Source organism: Leptodactylus fuscus, chromosome 1, assembly GCF_031893055.1.
Source record: "Leptodactylus fuscus isolate aLepFus1 chromosome 1, aLepFus1.hap2, whole genome shotgun sequence".
NCBI lineage: Eukaryota > Metazoa > Chordata > Amphibia > Anura > Leptodactylidae > Leptodactylus > Leptodactylus fuscus.
In genome coordinates this window covers 95,944,844-95,960,062 of record NC_134265.1, presented here as the reverse complement: position 1 = coordinate 95,960,062, position 15,219 = coordinate 95,944,844, and the positions used below count along the sequence as shown (strand labels likewise).

At 52.3% G+C, this 15,219-nt stretch overlaps 16 non-coding genes and 2 pseudogenes across 16 annotated transcripts; all 18 read left to right on the top strand.

Annotated features, from left to right (window-relative positions):
• Nucleotides 1-280: 280 nt before the first annotated feature.
• LOC142191357 (5S ribosomal RNA) lies at nucleotides 281-399 on the top strand. The gene has a single exon (XR_012714959.1). It is a non-coding gene; the product is annotated as a 5S ribosomal RNA (ribosomal RNA).
• Nucleotides 400-1,114: 715 nt separating this feature from the next.
• Nucleotides 1,115-1,233, top strand: LOC142191356 (5S ribosomal RNA). Its single transcript, XR_012714958.1, has one exon. It is a non-coding gene; the product is annotated as a 5S ribosomal RNA (ribosomal RNA).
• A 714-nt stretch (nucleotides 1,234-1,947) lies between these two features.
• Nucleotides 1,948-2,066, top strand: LOC142191355 (5S ribosomal RNA). Its single transcript, XR_012714957.1, has one exon. It is a non-coding gene; the product is annotated as a 5S ribosomal RNA (ribosomal RNA).
• A 714-nt stretch (nucleotides 2,067-2,780) lies between these two features.
• On the top strand, nucleotides 2,781-2,889 carry LOC142190550 (5S ribosomal RNA; annotated as a pseudogene).
• A 715-nt stretch (nucleotides 2,890-3,604) lies between these two features.
• On the top strand, nucleotides 3,605-3,723 carry LOC142190939 (5S ribosomal RNA). Its single transcript, XR_012714578.1, has one exon. It is a non-coding gene; the product is annotated as a 5S ribosomal RNA (ribosomal RNA).
• A 714-nt stretch (nucleotides 3,724-4,437) lies between these two features.
• Nucleotides 4,438-4,556, top strand: LOC142191354 (5S ribosomal RNA). Its single transcript, XR_012714956.1, has one exon. It is a non-coding gene; the product is annotated as a 5S ribosomal RNA (ribosomal RNA).
• A 714-nt stretch (nucleotides 4,557-5,270) lies between these two features.
• LOC142191353 (5S ribosomal RNA) lies at nucleotides 5,271-5,389 on the top strand. Its single transcript, XR_012714955.1, has one exon. It is a non-coding gene; the product is annotated as a 5S ribosomal RNA (ribosomal RNA).
• A 714-nt stretch (nucleotides 5,390-6,103) lies between these two features.
• On the top strand, nucleotides 6,104-6,212 carry LOC142190398 (5S ribosomal RNA; annotated as a pseudogene).
• Nucleotides 6,213-6,926: 714 nt separating this feature from the next.
• LOC142191351 (5S ribosomal RNA) lies at nucleotides 6,927-7,045 on the top strand. The gene has a single exon (XR_012714953.1). It is a non-coding gene; the product is annotated as a 5S ribosomal RNA (ribosomal RNA).
• Nucleotides 7,046-7,759: 714 nt separating this feature from the next.
• On the top strand, nucleotides 7,760-7,878 carry LOC142191350 (5S ribosomal RNA). The gene has a single exon (XR_012714952.1). It is a non-coding gene; the product is annotated as a 5S ribosomal RNA (ribosomal RNA).
• A 714-nt stretch (nucleotides 7,879-8,592) lies between these two features.
• LOC142191349 (5S ribosomal RNA) lies at nucleotides 8,593-8,711 on the top strand. Its single transcript, XR_012714951.1, has one exon. It is a non-coding gene; the product is annotated as a 5S ribosomal RNA (ribosomal RNA).
• Nucleotides 8,712-9,426: 715 nt separating this feature from the next.
• LOC142191348 (5S ribosomal RNA) lies at nucleotides 9,427-9,545 on the top strand. Its single transcript, XR_012714950.1, has one exon. It is a non-coding gene; the product is annotated as a 5S ribosomal RNA (ribosomal RNA).
• Nucleotides 9,546-10,259: 714 nt separating this feature from the next.
• On the top strand, nucleotides 10,260-10,378 carry LOC142191347 (5S ribosomal RNA). The gene has a single exon (XR_012714949.1). It is a non-coding gene; the product is annotated as a 5S ribosomal RNA (ribosomal RNA).
• A 714-nt stretch (nucleotides 10,379-11,092) lies between these two features.
• On the top strand, nucleotides 11,093-11,211 carry LOC142191346 (5S ribosomal RNA). The gene has a single exon (XR_012714948.1). It is a non-coding gene; the product is annotated as a 5S ribosomal RNA (ribosomal RNA).
• A 714-nt stretch (nucleotides 11,212-11,925) lies between these two features.
• LOC142189761 (5S ribosomal RNA) lies at nucleotides 11,926-12,044 on the top strand. Its single transcript, XR_012713716.1, has one exon. It is a non-coding gene; the product is annotated as a 5S ribosomal RNA (ribosomal RNA).
• Nucleotides 12,045-12,758: 714 nt separating this feature from the next.
• Nucleotides 12,759-12,877, top strand: LOC142191345 (5S ribosomal RNA). The gene has a single exon (XR_012714947.1). It is a non-coding gene; the product is annotated as a 5S ribosomal RNA (ribosomal RNA).
• Nucleotides 12,878-13,591: 714 nt separating this feature from the next.
• On the top strand, nucleotides 13,592-13,710 carry LOC142189913 (5S ribosomal RNA). The gene has a single exon (XR_012713860.1). It is a non-coding gene; the product is annotated as a 5S ribosomal RNA (ribosomal RNA).
• Nucleotides 13,711-14,425: 715 nt separating this feature from the next.
• Nucleotides 14,426-14,544, top strand: LOC142191343 (5S ribosomal RNA). Its single transcript, XR_012714946.1, has one exon. It is a non-coding gene; the product is annotated as a 5S ribosomal RNA (ribosomal RNA).
• The last annotated feature ends 675 nt before the right edge of the window (nucleotides 14,545-15,219 follow it).

Here is a 15,219-nt window from a genome sequence, read left to right as displayed (position 1 = left end):
AGCTTGCTCTTTCTTTCACCCCCGGGATGGTTTCTTAGCCCTGCGCAGACCTTGCGCCCAGCCCTTTTGAAAGAGGGCGGCTGCGGCCTGTGACTGGTTGCTGAACAACACCTGTGGGTATAAGGGCCGCCCCCCAGCTCTTGCACTGCTCCTGTTGGAGTATGAAGTTCCCTTAAGAGAAGGCAAAAAGTGAAGAAGAAGGTCTAGCGTGAAGTAGTGCAAAGAGCTGCCAGCAGCCAGGCTGCAAAGTAGAAGAGGAGTAAGTGAGAAGCCTGTCTCTGCCTACGGCCACACCACCCTGAACACGCCCGATCTCGTCTGATCTCGGAAGCTAAGCAGGGTCGGGCCTGGTTAGTACTTGGATGGGAGACCGCCTGGGAATACCAGGTGCTGTAGGCTTTTGCTTTTCCTCACTTCCACCAGCAGGGGTCACTCTCCTCTATGCCATTTTTACATTCACTTTTTACACTGCACACTTGCTTCTTTTACATTCGCTTTCTCTCTTGCACTCTTTAGGCCTTGCAAAATCCTAGTATTCTCAGTCTTACCGCTATCACTCTTAGCAGCCGCAGCGGGCGTGGTGGCCACCAGCGTTGTGGCTTTTTACTTTTAATAATAGCAGGCTTCATTTCCATAGTATCTGGGCCTCCCGCCGGGCTGGAAGCCATAGCTAGTAACCTGCAGACCAATTTACAGGGCAACACAGGCTGAACATCTTTGCAGACAACGCGCCCTAAGAAAAGAGAAGCTGACTGAAAAGCAGCTTCGCTTCCAGGCACGGGCAACCATCTCAACTTCTTCCTTAGCCGACTACTGGACAATGGGCTCTGGTCCAGCTTGCTCTTTCTTTCACCCCCGGGATGGTTTCTTAGCCCTGCGCAGACCTTGCGCCCAGCCCTTTTGAAAGAGGGCGGCTGCGGCCTGTGACTGGTTGCTGAACAACACCTGTGGGTATAAGGGCCGCCCCCCAGCTCTTGCACTGCTCCTGTTGGAGTATGAAGTTCCCTTAAGAGAAGGCAAAAAGTGAAGAAGAAGGTCTAGCGTGAAGTAGTGCAAAGAGCTGCCAGCAGCCAGGCTGCAAAGTAGAAGAGGAGTAAGTGAGAAGCCTGTCTCTGCCTACGGCCACACCACCCTGAACACGCCCGATCTCGTCTGATCTCGGAAGCTAAGCAGGGTCGGGCCTGGTTAGTACTTGGATGGGAGACCGCCTGGGAATACCAGGTGCTGTAGGCTTTTGCTTTTCCTCACTTCCACCAGCAGGGGTCACTCTCCTCTATGCCATTTTTACATTCACTTTTTACACTGCACACTTGCTTCTTTTACATTCGCTTTCTCTCTTGCACTCTTTAGGCCTTGCAAAATCCTAGTATTCTCAGTCTTACCGCTATCACTCTTAGCAGCCGCAGCGGGCGTGGTGGCCACCAGCGTTGTGGCTTTTTACTTTTAATAATAGCAGGCTTCATTTCCATAGTATCTGGGCCTCCCGCCGGGCTGGAAGCCATAGCTAGTAACCTGCAGACCAATTTACAGGGCAACACAGGCTGAACATCTTTGCAGACAACGTGCCCTAAGAAAAGAGAAGCTGACTGAAAAGCAGCTTCGCTTCCAGGCACGGGCAACCATCTCAACTTCTTCCTTAGCCGACTCCTGGACAATGGGCTCTGGTCCAGCTTGCTCTTTCTTTCACCCCCGGGATGGTTTCTTAGCCCTGCGCAGACCTTGCGCCCAGCCCTTTTGAAAGAGGGCGGCTGCGGCCTGTGACTGGTTGCTGAACAACACCTGTGGGTATAAGGGCCGCCCCCAGCTCTTGCACTGCTCCTGTTGGAGTATGAAGTTCCCTTAAGAGAAGGCAAAAAGTGAAGAAAAAGGTCTAGCGTGAAGTAGTGCAAAGGGCTGCCAGCAGCCAGGCTGCAAAGTAGAAGAGGAGTAAGTGAGAAGCCTGTCTCTGCCTACGGCCACACCACCCTGAACACGCCCGATCTCGTCTGATCTCGGAAGCTAAGCAGGGTCGGGCCTGGTTAGTACTTGGATGGGAGACCGCCTGGGAATACCAGGTGCTGTAGGCTTTTGCTTTTCCTCACTTCCACCAGCAGGGGTCACTCTCCTCTATGCCATTTTTACATTCACTTTTTACACTGCACACTTGCTTCTTTTACATTCGCTTTCTCTCTTGCACTCTTTAGGCCTTGCAAAATCCTAGTATTCTCAGTCTTACCGCTATCACTCTTAGCAGCCGCAGCGGGCGTGGTGGCCACCAGCGTTGTGGCTTTTTACTTTTAATAATAGCAGGCTTCATTTCCATAGTATCTGGGCCTCCCGCCGGGCTGGAAGCCATAGCTAGTAACCTGCAGACCAATTTACAGGGCAACACAGGCTGAACATCTTTGCAGACAACGTGCCCTAAGAAAAGAGAAGCTGACTGAAAAGCAGCTTCGCTTCCAGGCACGGGCAACCATCTCAACTTCTTCCTTAGCCGACTCCTGGACAATGGGCTCTGGTCCAGCTTGCTCTTTCTTTCACCCCCGGGATGGTTTCTTAGCCCTGCGCAGACCTTGCGCCCAGCCCTTTTGAAAGAGGGCGGCTGCGGCCTGTGACTGGTTGCTGAACAACACCTGTGGGTATAAGGGCTGCCCCCAGCTCTTGCACTGCTCCTGTTGGAGTATGAAGTTCCCTTAAGAGAAGGCAAAAAGTGAAGAAAAAGGTCTAGCGTGAAGTAGTGCAAAGGGCTGCCAGCAGCCAGGCTGCAAAGTAGAAGAGGAGTAAGTGAGAAGCCTGTCTCTGCCTACTGCCACACCACCCTGAACACGCCTGATCTCGGAAGCTAAGCAGGGTCGGGCCTGGTTAGTACTTGGATGGGAGACCGCCTGGGAATACCACGTGATGTAGGCTTTTGCTTTTCCTCACTTCCACCAGCAGGGGTCACTCTCCTCTATGCCATTTTTACATTCACTTTTTACACTGCACACTTGCTTCTTTTACATTCGCTTTCTCTCTTGCACTCTTTAGGCCTTGCAAAATCCTAGTATTCTCAGTCTTACCGCTATCACTCTTAGCAGCCGCAGCGGGCGTGGTGGCCACCAGCGTTGTGGCTTTTTACTTTTAATAATAGCAGGCTTCATTTCCATAGTATCTGGGCCTCCCGCCGGGCTGGAAGCCATAGCTAGTAACCTGCAGACCAATTTACAGGGCAACACAGGCTGAACATCTTTGCAGACAACGCGCCCTAAGAAAAGAGAAGCTGACTGAAAAGCAGCTTCGCTTCCAGGCACGGGCAACCATCTCAACTTCTTCCTTAGCCGACTACTGGACAATGGGCTCTGGTCCAGCTTGCTCTTTCTTTCACCCCCGGGATGGTTTCTTAGCCCTGCGCAGACCTTGCGCCCAGCCCTTTTGAAAGAGGGCGGCTGCGGCCTGTGACTGGTTGCTGAACAACACCTGTGGGTATAAGGGCCGCCCCCCAGCTCTTGCACTGCTCCTGTTGGAGTATGAAGTTCCCTTAAGAGAAGGCAAAAAGTGAAGAAGAAGGTCTAGCGTGAAGTAGTGCAAAGAGCTGCCAGCAGCCAGGCTGCAAAGTAGAAGAGGAGTAAGTGAGAAGCCTGTCTCTGCCTACGGCCACACCACCCTGAACACGCCCGATCTCGTCTGATCTCGGAAGCTAAGCAGGGTTGGGCCTGGTTAGTACTTGGATGGGAGACCGCCTGGGAATACCAGGTGCTGTAGGCTTTTGCTTTTCCTCACTTCCACCAGCAGGGGTCACTCTCCTCTATGCCATTTTTACATTCACTTTTTACACTGCACACTTGCTTCTTTTACATTCGCTTTCTCTCTTGCACTCTTTAGGCCTTGCAAAATCCTAGTATTCTCAGTCTTACCGCTATCACTCTTAGCAGCCGCAGCGGGCGTGGTGGCCACCAGCGTTGTGGCTTTTTTCTTTTAATAATAGCAGGCTTCATTTCCATAGTATCTGGGCCTCCCGCCGGGCTGGAAGCCATAGCTAGTAACCTGCAGACCAATTTACAGGGCAACACAGGCTGAACATCTTTGCAGACAACGCGCCCTAAGAAAAGAGAAGCTGACTGAAAAGCAGCTTCGCTTCCAGGCACGGGCAACCATCTCAACTTCTTCCTTAGCCGACTACTGGACAATGGGCTCTGGTCCAGCTTGCTCTTTCTTTCACCCCCGGGATGGTTTCTTAGCCCTGTGCAGACCTTGCGCCCAGCCCTTTTGAAAGAGGGCGGCTGCGGCCTGTGACTGGTTGCTGAACAACACCTGTGGGTATAAGGGCCGCCCCCAGCTCTTGCACTGCTCCTGTTGGAGTATGAAGTTCCCTTAAGAGAAGGCAAAAAGTGAAGAAAAAGGTCTAGCGTGAAGTAGTGCAAAGGGCTGCCAGCAGCCAGGCTGCAAAGTAGAAGAGGAGTAAGTGAGAAGCCTGTCTCTGCCTACGGCCACACCACCCTGAACACGCCCGATCTCGTCTGATCTCGGAAGCTAAGCAGGGTCGGGCCTGGTTAGTACTTGGATGGGAGACCGCCTGGGAATACCAGGTGCTGTAGGCTTTTGCTTTTCCTCACTTCCACCAGCAGGGGTCACTCTCCTCTATGCCATTTTTACATTCACGTTTTACACTGCACACTTGCTTCTTTTACATTCGCTTTCTCTCTTGCACTCTTTAGGCCTTGCAAAATCCTAGTATTCTCAGTCTTACCGCTATCACTCTTAGTAGCCGCAGCGGGCGTGGTGGCCACCAGCGTTGTGGCTTTTTACTTTTAATAATAGCAGGCTTCATTTCCATAGTATCTGGGCCTCCCGCCGGGCTGGAAGCCATAGCTAGTAACCTGCAGACCAATTTACAGGGCAACACAGGCTGAACATCTTTGCAGACAACGCGCCCTAAGAAAAGAGAAGCTGACTGAAAAGCAGCTTCGCTTCCAGGCACGGGCAACCATCTCAACTTCTTCCTTAGCCGACTCCTGGACAATGGGCTCTGGTCCAGCTTGCTCTTTCTTTCACCCCCAGGATGGTTTCTTAGCCCTGCGCAGACCTTGCGCCCAGCCCTTTTGAAAGAGGGCGGCTGCGGCCTGTGACTGGTTGCTGAACAACACCTGTGGGTATAAGGGCCGCCCCCAGCTCTTGCACTGCTCCTGTTGGAGTATGAAGTTCCCTTAAGAGAAGGCAAAAAGTGAAGAAAAAGGTCTAGCGTGAAGTAGTGAAAAGGGCTGCCAGCAGCCAGGCTGCAAAGTAGAAGAGGAGTAAGTGAGAAGCCTGTCTCTGCCTACGGCCACACCACCCTGAACACGCCCGATCTCGTCTGATCTCGGAAGCTAAGCAGGGTCGGGCCTGGTTAGTACTTGGATGGGAGACCGCCTGGGAATACCAGGTGCTGTAGGCTTTTGCTTTTCCTCACTTCCACCAGCAGGGGTCACTCTCCTCTATGCCATTTTTACATTCACTTTTTACACTGCACACTTGCTTCTTTTACATTCGCTTTCTCTCTTGCACTCTTTAGGCCTTGCAAAATCCTAGTATTCTCAGTCTTACCGCTATCACTCTTAGCAGCCGCAGCGGGCGTGGTGGCCACCAGCGTTGTGGCTTTTTTCTTTTAATAATAGCAGGCTTCATTTCCATAGTATCTGGGCCTCCCGCCGGGCTGGAAGCCATAGCTAGTAACCTGCAGACCAATTTACAGGGCAACACAGGCTGAACATCTTTGCAGACAACGCGCCCTAAGAAAAGAGAAGCTGACTGAAAAGCAGCTTCGCTTCCAGGCACGGGCAACCATCTCAACTTCTTCCTTAGCCGACTACTGGACAATGGGCTCTGGTCCAGCTTGCTCTTTCTTTCACCCCCGGGATGGTTTCTTAGCCCTGCGCAGACCTTGCGCCCAGCCCTTTTGAAAGAGGGCGGCTGCGGCCTGTGACTGGTTGCTGAACAACACCTGTGGGTATAAGGGCCGCCCCCAGCTCTTGCACTGCTCCTGTTGGAGTATGAAGTTCCCTTAAGAGAAGGCAAAAAGTGAAGAAAAAGGTCTAGCGTGAAGTAGTGCAAAGGGCTGCCAGCAGCCAGGCTGCAAAGTAGAAGAGGAGTAAGTGAGAAGCCTGTCTCTGCCTACGGCCACACCACCCTGAACACGCCTGATCTCGGAAGCTAAGCAGGGTCGGGCCTGGTTAGTACTTGGATGGGAGACCGCCTGGGAATACCAGGTGCTGTAGGCTTTTGCTTTTCCTCACTTCCACCAGCAGGGGTCACTCTCCTCTATGCCATTTTTACATTCACTTTTTACACTGCACACTTGCTTCTTTTACATTCGCTTTCTCTCTTGCACTCTTTAGGCCTTGCAAAATCCTAGTATTCTCAGTCTTACCGCTATCACTCTTAGCAGCCGCAGCGGGCGTGGTGGCCACCAGCGTTGTGGCTTTTTACTTTTAATAATAGCAGGCTTCATTTCCATAGTATCTGGGCCTCCCGCCGGGCTGGAAGCCATAGCTAGTAACCTGCAGACCAATTTACAGGGCAACACAGGCTGAACATCTTTGCAGACAACGCGCCCTAAGAAAAGAGAAGCTGACTGAAAAGCAGCTTCGCTTCCAGGCACGGGCAACCATCTCAACTTCTTCCTTAGCCGACTCCTGGACAATGGGCTCTGGTCCAGCTTGCTCTTTCTTTCACCCCCAGGATGGTTTCTTAGCCCTGCGCAGATCTTGCGCCCAGCCCTTTTGAAAGAGGGCGGCTGCGGCCTGTGACTGGTTGCTGAACAACACCTGTGGGTATAAGGGCCGCCCCCAGCTCTTGCACTGCTCCTGTTGGAGTATGAAGTTCCCTTAAGAGAAGGCAAAAAGTGAAGAAAAAGGTCTAGCGTGAAGTAGTGCAAAGGGCTGCCAGCAGCCAGGCTGCAAAGTAGAAGAGGAGTAAGTGAGAAGCCTGTCTCTGCCTACGGCCACACCACCCTGAACACGCCCGATCTCGTCTGATCTCGGAAGCTAAGCAGGGTCGGGCCTGGTTAGTACTTGGATGGGAGACCGCCTGGGAATACCAGGTGCTGTAGGCTTTTGCTTTTCCTCACTTCCACCAGCAGGGGTCACTCTCCTCTATGCCATTTTTACATTCACTTTTTACACTGCACACTTGCTTCTTTTACATTCGCTTTCTCTCTTGCACTCTTTAGGCCTTGCAAAATCCTAGTATTCTCAGTCTTACCGCTATCACTCTTAGCAGCCGCAGCGGGCGTGGTGGCCACCAGCGTTGTGGCTTTTTTCTTTTAATAATAGCAGGCTTCATTTCCATAGTATCTGGGCCTCCCGCCGGGCTGGAAGCCATAGCTAGTAACCTGCAGACCAATTTACAGGGCAACACAGGCTGAACATCTTTGCAGACAACGCGCCCTAAGAAAAGAGAAGCTGACTGAAAAGCAGCTTCGCTTCCAGGCACGGGCAACCATCTCAACTTCTTCCTTAGCCGACTCCTGGACAATGGGCTCTGGTCCAGCTTGCTCTTTCTTTCACCCCCAGGATGGTTTCTTAGCCCTGCGCAGATCTTGCGCCCAGCCCTTTTGAAAGAGGGCGGCTGCGGCCTGTGACTGGTTGCTGAACAACACCTGTGGGTATAAGGGCCGCCCCCAGCTCTTGCACTGCTCCTGTTGGAGTATGAAGTTCCCTTAAGAGAAGGCAAAAAGTGAAGAAAAAGGTCTAGCGTGAAGTAGTGCAAAGGGCTGCCAGCAGCCAGGCTGCAAAGTAGAAGAGGAGTAAGTGAGAAGCCTGTCTCTGCCTACGGCCACACCACCCTGAACACGCCCGATCTCGTCTGATCTCGGAAGCTAAGCAGGGTCGGGCCTGGTTAGTACTTGGATGGGAGACCGCCTGGGAATACCAGGTGCTGTAGGCTTTTGCTTTTCCTCACTTCCACCAGCAGGGGTCACTCTCCTCTATGCCATTTTTACATTCACTTTTTACACTGCACACTTGCTTCTTTTACATTCGCTTTCTCTCTTGCACTCTTTAGGCCTTGCAAAATCCTAGTATTCTCAGTCTTACCGCTATCACTCTTAGCAGCCGCAGCGGGCGTGGTGGCCACCAGCGTTGTGGCTTTTTTCTTTTAATAATAGCAGGCTTCATTTCCATAGTATCTGGGCCTCCCGCCGGGCTGGAAGCCATAGCTAGTAACCTGCAGACCAATTTACAGGGCAACACAGGCTGAACATCTTTGCAGACAACGCGCCCTAAGAAAAGAGAAGCTGACTGAAAAGCAGCTTCGCTTCCAGGCACGGGCAACCATCTCAACTTCTTCCTTAGCCGACTACTGGACAATGGGCTCTGGTCCAGCTTGCTCTTTCTTTCACCCCCGGGATGGTTTCTTAGCCCTGCGCAGACCTTGCGCCCAGCCCTTTTGAAAGAGGGCGGCTGCGGCCTGTGACTGGTTGCTGAACAACACCTGTGGGTATAAGGGCCGCCCCCAGCTCTTGCACTGCTCCTGTTGGAGTATGAAGTTCCCTTAAGAGAAGGCAAAAAGTGAAGAAAAAGGTCTAGCGTGAAGTAGTGCAAAGGGCTGCCAGCAGCCAGGCTGCAAAGTAGAAGAGGAGTAAGTGAGAAGCCTGTCTCTGCCTACGGCCACACCACCCTGAACACGCCCGATCTCGTCTGATCTCGGAAGCTAAGCAGGGTCGGGCCTGGTTAGTACTTGGATGGGAGACCGCCTGGGAATACCAGGTGCTGTAGGCTTTTGCTTTTCCTCACTTCCACCAGCAGGGGTCACTCTCCTCTATGCCATTTTTACATTCACTTTTTACACTGCACACTTGCTTCTTTTACATTCGCTTTCTCTCTTGCACTCTTTAGGCCTTGCAAAATCCTAGTATTCTCAGTCTTACCGCTATCACTCTTAGCAGCCGCAGCGGGCGTGGTGGCCACCAGCGTTGTGGCTTTTTACTTTTAATAATAGCAGGCTTCATTTCCATAGTATCTGGGCCTCCCGCCGGGCTGGAAGCCATAGCTAGTAACCTGCAGACCAATTTACAGGGCAACACAGGCTGAACATCTTTGCAGACAACGCGCCCTAAGAAAAGAGAAGCTGACTGAAAAGCAGCTTCACTTCCAGGCACGGGCAACCATCTCAACTTCTTCCTTAGCCGACTACTGGACAATGGGCTCTGGTCCAGCTTGCTCTTTCTTTCACCCCCGGGATGGTTTCTTAGCCCTGCGCAGACCTTGCGCCCAGCCCTTTTGAAAGAGGGCGGCTGCGGCCTGTGACTGGTTGCTGAACAACACCTGTGGGTATAAGGGCCGCCCCCCAGCTCTTGCACTGCTCCTGTTGGAGTATGAAGTTCCCTTAAGAGAAGGCAAAAAGTGAAGAAGAAGGTCTAGCGTGAAGTAGTGCAAAGAGCTGCCAGCAGCCAGGCTGCAAAGTAGAAGAGGAGTAAGTGAGAAGCCTGTCTCTGCCTACGGCCACACCACCCTGAACACGCCCGATCTCGTCTGATCTCGGAAGCTAAGCAGGGTCGGGCCTGGTTAGTACTTGGATGGGAGACCGCCTGGGAATACCAGGTGCTGTAGGCTTTTGCTTTTCCTCACTTCCACCAGCAGGGGTCACTCTCCTCTATGCCATTTTTACATTCACTTTTTACACTGCACACTTGCTTCTTTTACATTCGCTTTCTCTCTTGCACTCTTTAGGCCTTGCAAAATCCTAGTATTCTCAGTCTTACCGCTATCACTCTTAGCAGCCGCAGCGGGCGTGGTGGCCACCAGCGTTGTGGCTTTTTACTTTTAATAATAGCAGGCTTCATTTCCATAGTATCTGGGCCTCCCGCCGGGCTGGAAGCCATAGCTAGTAACCTGCAGACCAATTTACAGGGCAACACAGGCTGAACATCTTTGCAGACAACGCGCCCTAAGAAAAGAGAAGCTGACTGAAAAGCAGCTTCGCTTCCAGGCACGGGCAACCATCTCAACTTCTTCCTTAGCCGACTACTGGACAATGGGCTCTGGTCCAGCTTGCTCTTTCTTTCACCCCCGGGATGGTTTCTTAGCCCTGCGCAGACCTTGCGCCCAGCCCTTTTGAAAGAGGGCGGCTGCGGCCTGTGACTGGTTGCTGAACAACACCTGTGGGTATAAGGGCTGCCCCCAGCTCTTGCACTGCTCCTGTTGGAGTATGAAGTTCCCTTAAGAGAAGGCAAAAAGTGAAGAAAAAGGTCTAGCGTGAAGTAGTGCAAAGGGCTGCCAGCAGCCAGGCTGCAAAGTAGAAGAGGAGTAAGTGAGAAGCCTGTCTCTGCCTACGGCCACACCACCCTGAACACGCCCGATCTCGTCTGATCTCGGAAGCTAAGCAGGGTCGGGCCTGGTTAGTACTTGGATGGGAGACCGCCTGGGAATACCAGGTGCTGTAGGCTTTTGCTTTTCCTCACTTCCACCAGCAGGGGTCACTCTCCTCTATGCCATTTTTACATTCACTTTTTATACTGCACACTTGCTTCTTTTACATTCGCTTTCTCTCTTGCACTCTTTAGGCCTTGCAAAATCCTAGTATTCTCAGTCTTACCGCTATCACTCTTAGCAGCCGCAGCGGGCGTGGTGGCCACCAGCGTTGTGGCTTTTTACTTTTAATAATAGCAGGCTTCATTTCCATAGTATCTGGGCCTCCCGCCGGGCTGGAAGCCATAGCTAGTAACCTGCAGACCAATTTACAGGGCAACACAGGCTGAACATCTTTGCAGACAACGTGCCCTAAGAAAAGAGAAGCTGACTGAAAAGCAGCTTCGCTTCCAGGCACGGGCAACCATCTCAACTTCTTCCTTAGCCGACTCCTGGACAATGGGCTCTGGTCCAGCTTGCTCTTTCTTTCACCCCCGGGATGGTTTCTTAGCCCTGCGCAGACCTTGCGCCCAGCCCTTTTGAAAGAGGGCGGCTGCGGCCTGTGACTGGTTGCTGAACAACACCTGTGGGTATAAGGGCCGCCCCCAGCTCTTGCACTGCTCCTGTTGGAGTATGAAGTTCCCTTAAGAGAAGGCAAAAAGTGAAGAAAAAGGTCTAGCGTGAAGTAGTGCAAAGGGCTGCCAGCAGCCAGGCTGCAAAGTAGAAGAGGAGTAAGTGAGAAGCCTGTCTCTGCCTACGGCCACACCACCCTGAACACGCCCGATCTCGTCTGATCTCGGAAGCTAAGCAGGGTCGGGCCTGGTTAGTACTTGGATGGGAGACCGCCTGGGAATACCAGGTGCTGTAGGCTTTTGCTTTTCCTCACTTCCACCAGCAGGGGTCACTCTCCTCTATGCCATTTTTACATTCACTTTTTACACTGCACACTTGCTTCTTTTACATTCGCTTTCTCTCTTGCACTCTTTAGGCCTTGCAAAATCCTAGTATTCTCAGTCTTACCGCTATCACTCTTAGCAGCCGCAGCGGGCGTGGACCACGCCCGCTGCGGCTGCTAAGAGTGATAGCGGTAAGACTGAGAATACTAGGATTTGCAAGGCTCCCCGCCGGGCTGGAAGCCATAGCTAGTAACCTGCAGACCAATTTACAGGGCAACACAGGCTGAACATCTTTGCAGACAACGCGCCCTAAGAAAAGAGAAGCTGACTGAAAAGCAGCTTCGCTTCCAGGCACGGGCAACCATCTCAACTTCTTCCTTAGCCGACTCCTGGACAATGGGCTCTGGTCCAGCTTGCTCTTTCTTTCACCCCCGGGATGGTTTCTTAGCCCTGCGCAGACCTTGCGCCCAGCCCTTTTGAAAGAGGGCGGCTGCGGCCTGTGACTGGTTGCTGAACAACACCTGTGGGTATAAGGGCCGCCCCCAGCTCTTGCACTGCTCCTGTTGGAGTATGAAGTTCCCTTAAGAGAAGGCAAAAAGTGAAGAAAAAGGTCTAGCGTGAAGTAGTGCAAAGGGCTGCCAGCAGCCAGGCTGCAAAGTAGAAGAGGAGTAAGTGAGAAGCCTGTCTCTGCCTACGGCCACACCACCCTGAACATGCCCGATCTCGTCTGATCTCGGAAGCTAAGCAGGGTCGGGCCTGGTTAGTACTTGGATGGGAGACCGCCTGGGAATACCAGGTGCTGTAGGCTTTTGCTTTTCCTCACTTCCACCAGCAGGGGTCACTCTCCTCTATGCCATTTTTACATTCACTTTTTACACTGCACACTTGCTTCTTTTACATTCGCTTTCTCTCTTGCACTCTTTAGGCCTTGCAAAATCCTAGTATTCTCAGTCTTACCGCTATCACTCTTAGCAGCCGCAGCGGGCGTGGTGGCCACCAGCGTTGTGGCTTTTTACTTTTAATAATAGCAGGCTTCATTTCCATAGTATCTGGGCCTCCCGCCGGGCTGGAAGCCATAGCTAGTAACCTGCAGACCAATTTACAGGGCAACACAGGCTGAACATCTTTGCAGACAACGTGCCCTAAGAAAAGAGAAGCTGACTGAAAAGCAGCTTCGCTTCCAGGCACGGGCAACCATCTCAACTTCTTCCTTAGCCGACTACTGGACAATGGGCTCTGGTCCAGCTTGCTCTTTCTTTCACCCCCGGGATGGTTTCTTAGCCCTGCGCAGACCTTGCGCCCAGCCCTTTTGAAAGAGGGCGGCTGCGGCCTGTGACTGGTTGCTGAACAACACCTGTGGGTATAAGGGCCGCCCCCAGCTCTTGCACTGCTCCTGTTGGAGTATGAAGTTCCCTTAAGAGAAGGCAAAAAGTGAAGAAAAAGGTCTAGCGTGAAGTAGTGCAAAGAGCTGCCAGCAGCCAGGCTGCAAAGTAGAAGAGGAGTAAGTGAGAAGTTTGTCTCCGCCTACGGCCACACCACCCTGAACACGCCCGATCTCGTCTGATCTCGGAAGCTAAGCAGGGTCGGGCCTGGTTAGTACTTGGATGGGAGACCGCCTGGGAATACCAGGTGCTGTAGGCTTTTGCTTTTCCTCACTTCCACCAGCAGGGGTCACTCTCCTCTATGCCATTTTTACATTCACTTTTTACACTGCACACTTGCTTCTTTTACATTCGCTTTCTCTCTTGCACTCTTTAGGCCTTGCAAAATCCTAGTATTCTCAGTCTTACCGCTATCACTCTTAGCAGCCGCAGCGGGCGTGGTGGCCACCAGCGTTGTGGCTTTTTACTTTTAATAATAGCAGGCTTCATTTCCATAGTATCTGGGCCTCCCGCCGGGCTGGAAGCCATAGCTAGTAACCTGCAGACCAATTTACAGGGCAACACAGGCTGAACATCTTTGCAGACAACGTGCCCTAAGAAAAGAGAAGCTGACTGAAAAGCAGCTTCGCTTCCAGGCACGGGCAACCATCTCAACTTCTTCCTTAGCCGACTCCTGCACAATGGGCTCTGGTCCAGCTTGCTCTTTCTTTCACCCCCGGGATGGTTTCTTAGCCCTGCGCAGACCTTGCGCCCAGCCCTTTTGAAAGAGGGCGGCTGCGGCCTGTGACTGGTTGCTGAACAACACCTGTGGGTATAAGGGCCGCCCCCAGCTCTTGCACTGCTCCTGTTGGAGTATGAAGTTCCCTTAAAAGAAGGCAAAAAGTGAAGAAAAAGGTCTAGCGTGAAGTAGTGCAAAGAGCTGCCAGCAGCCAGGCTGCAAAGTAGAAGAGGAGTAAGTGAGAAGCCTGTCTCTGCCTACGGCCACACCACGCTGAACACGCCCGATCTCGTCTGATCTCGGAAGCTAAGCAGGGTCGGGCCTGGTTAGTACTTGGATGGGAGACCGCCTGGGAATACCAGGTGCTGTAGGCTTTTGCTGTTCCTCACTTCCACCAGCAGGGGTCACTCTCCTCTATGCCATTTTTACATTCACTTTTTACACTGCACACTTGCTTCTTTTACATTCGCTTTCTCTCTTGCACTCTTTAGGCCTTGCAAAATCCTAGTATTCTCAGTCTTACCGCTATCACTCTTAGCAGCCGCAGCGGGCGTGGTGGCCACCAGCGTTGTGGCTTTTTTCTTTTAATAATAGCAGGCTTCATTTCCATAGTATCTGGGCCTCCCGCCGGGCTGGAAGCCATAGCTCGTAACCTGCAGACCAATTTACAGGGCAACACAGGCTGAACATCTTTGCAGACAACGCGCCCTAAGAAAAGAGAAGCTGACTGAAAAGCAGCTTCGCTTCCAGGCACGGGCAACCATCTCAACTTCTTCCTTAGCCGACTACTGGACAATGGGCTCTGGTCCAGCTTGCTCTTTCTTTCACCCCCGGGATGGTTTCTTAGCCCTGCGCAGACCTTGCGCCCAGCCCTTTTGAAAGAGGGCGGCTGCGGCCTGTGACTGGTTGCTGAACAACACCTGTGGGTATAAGGGCCGCCCCCCAGCTCTTGCACTGCTCCTGTTGGAGTATGAAGTTCCCTTAAGAGAAGGCAAAAAGTGAAGAAGAAGGTCTAGCGTGAAGTAGTGCAAAGAGCTGCCAGCAGCCAGGCTGCAAAGTAGAAGAGGAGTAAGTGAGAAGCCTGTCTCTGCCTACGGCCACACCACCCTGAACACGCCCGATCTCGTCTGATCTCGGAAGCTAAGCAGGGTCGGGCCTGGTTAGTACTTGGATGGGAGACCGCCTGGGAATACCAGGTGCTGTAGGCTTTTGCTTTTCCTCACTTCCACCAGCAGGGGTCACTCTCCTCTATGCCATTTTTACATTCACTTTTTACACTGCACACTTGCTTCTTTTACATTCGCTTTCTCTCTTGCACTCTTTAGGCCTTGCAAAATCCTAGTATTCTCAGTCTTACCGCTATCACTCTTAGCAGCCGCAGCGGGCGTGGTGGCCACCAGCGTTGTGGCTTTTTACTTTTAATAATAGCAGGCTTCATTTCCATAGTATCTGGGCCTCCCGCCGGGCTGGAAGCCATAGCTAGTAACCTGCAGACCAATTTACAGGGCAACACAGGCTGAACATCTTTGCAGACAACGTGCCCTAAGAAAAGAGAAGCTGACTGAAAAGCAGCTTCGCTTCCAGGCACGGGCAACCATCTCAACTTCTTCCTTAGCCGACTCCTGGACAATGGGCTCTGGTCCAGCTTGCTCTTTCTTTCACCCCCGGGATGGTTTCTTAGCCCTGCGCAGACCTTGCGCCCAGCCCTTTTGAAAGAGGGCGGCTGCGGCCTGTGACTGGTTGCTGAACAACACCTGTGGGTATAAGGGCCGCCCCCAGCTCTTGCACTGCTCCTGTTGGAGTATGAAGTTCCCTTAAGAGAAGGCAAAAAGTGAAGAAAAAGGTCTAGCGTGAAGTAGTGCAAAGGGCTGCCAGCAGCCAGG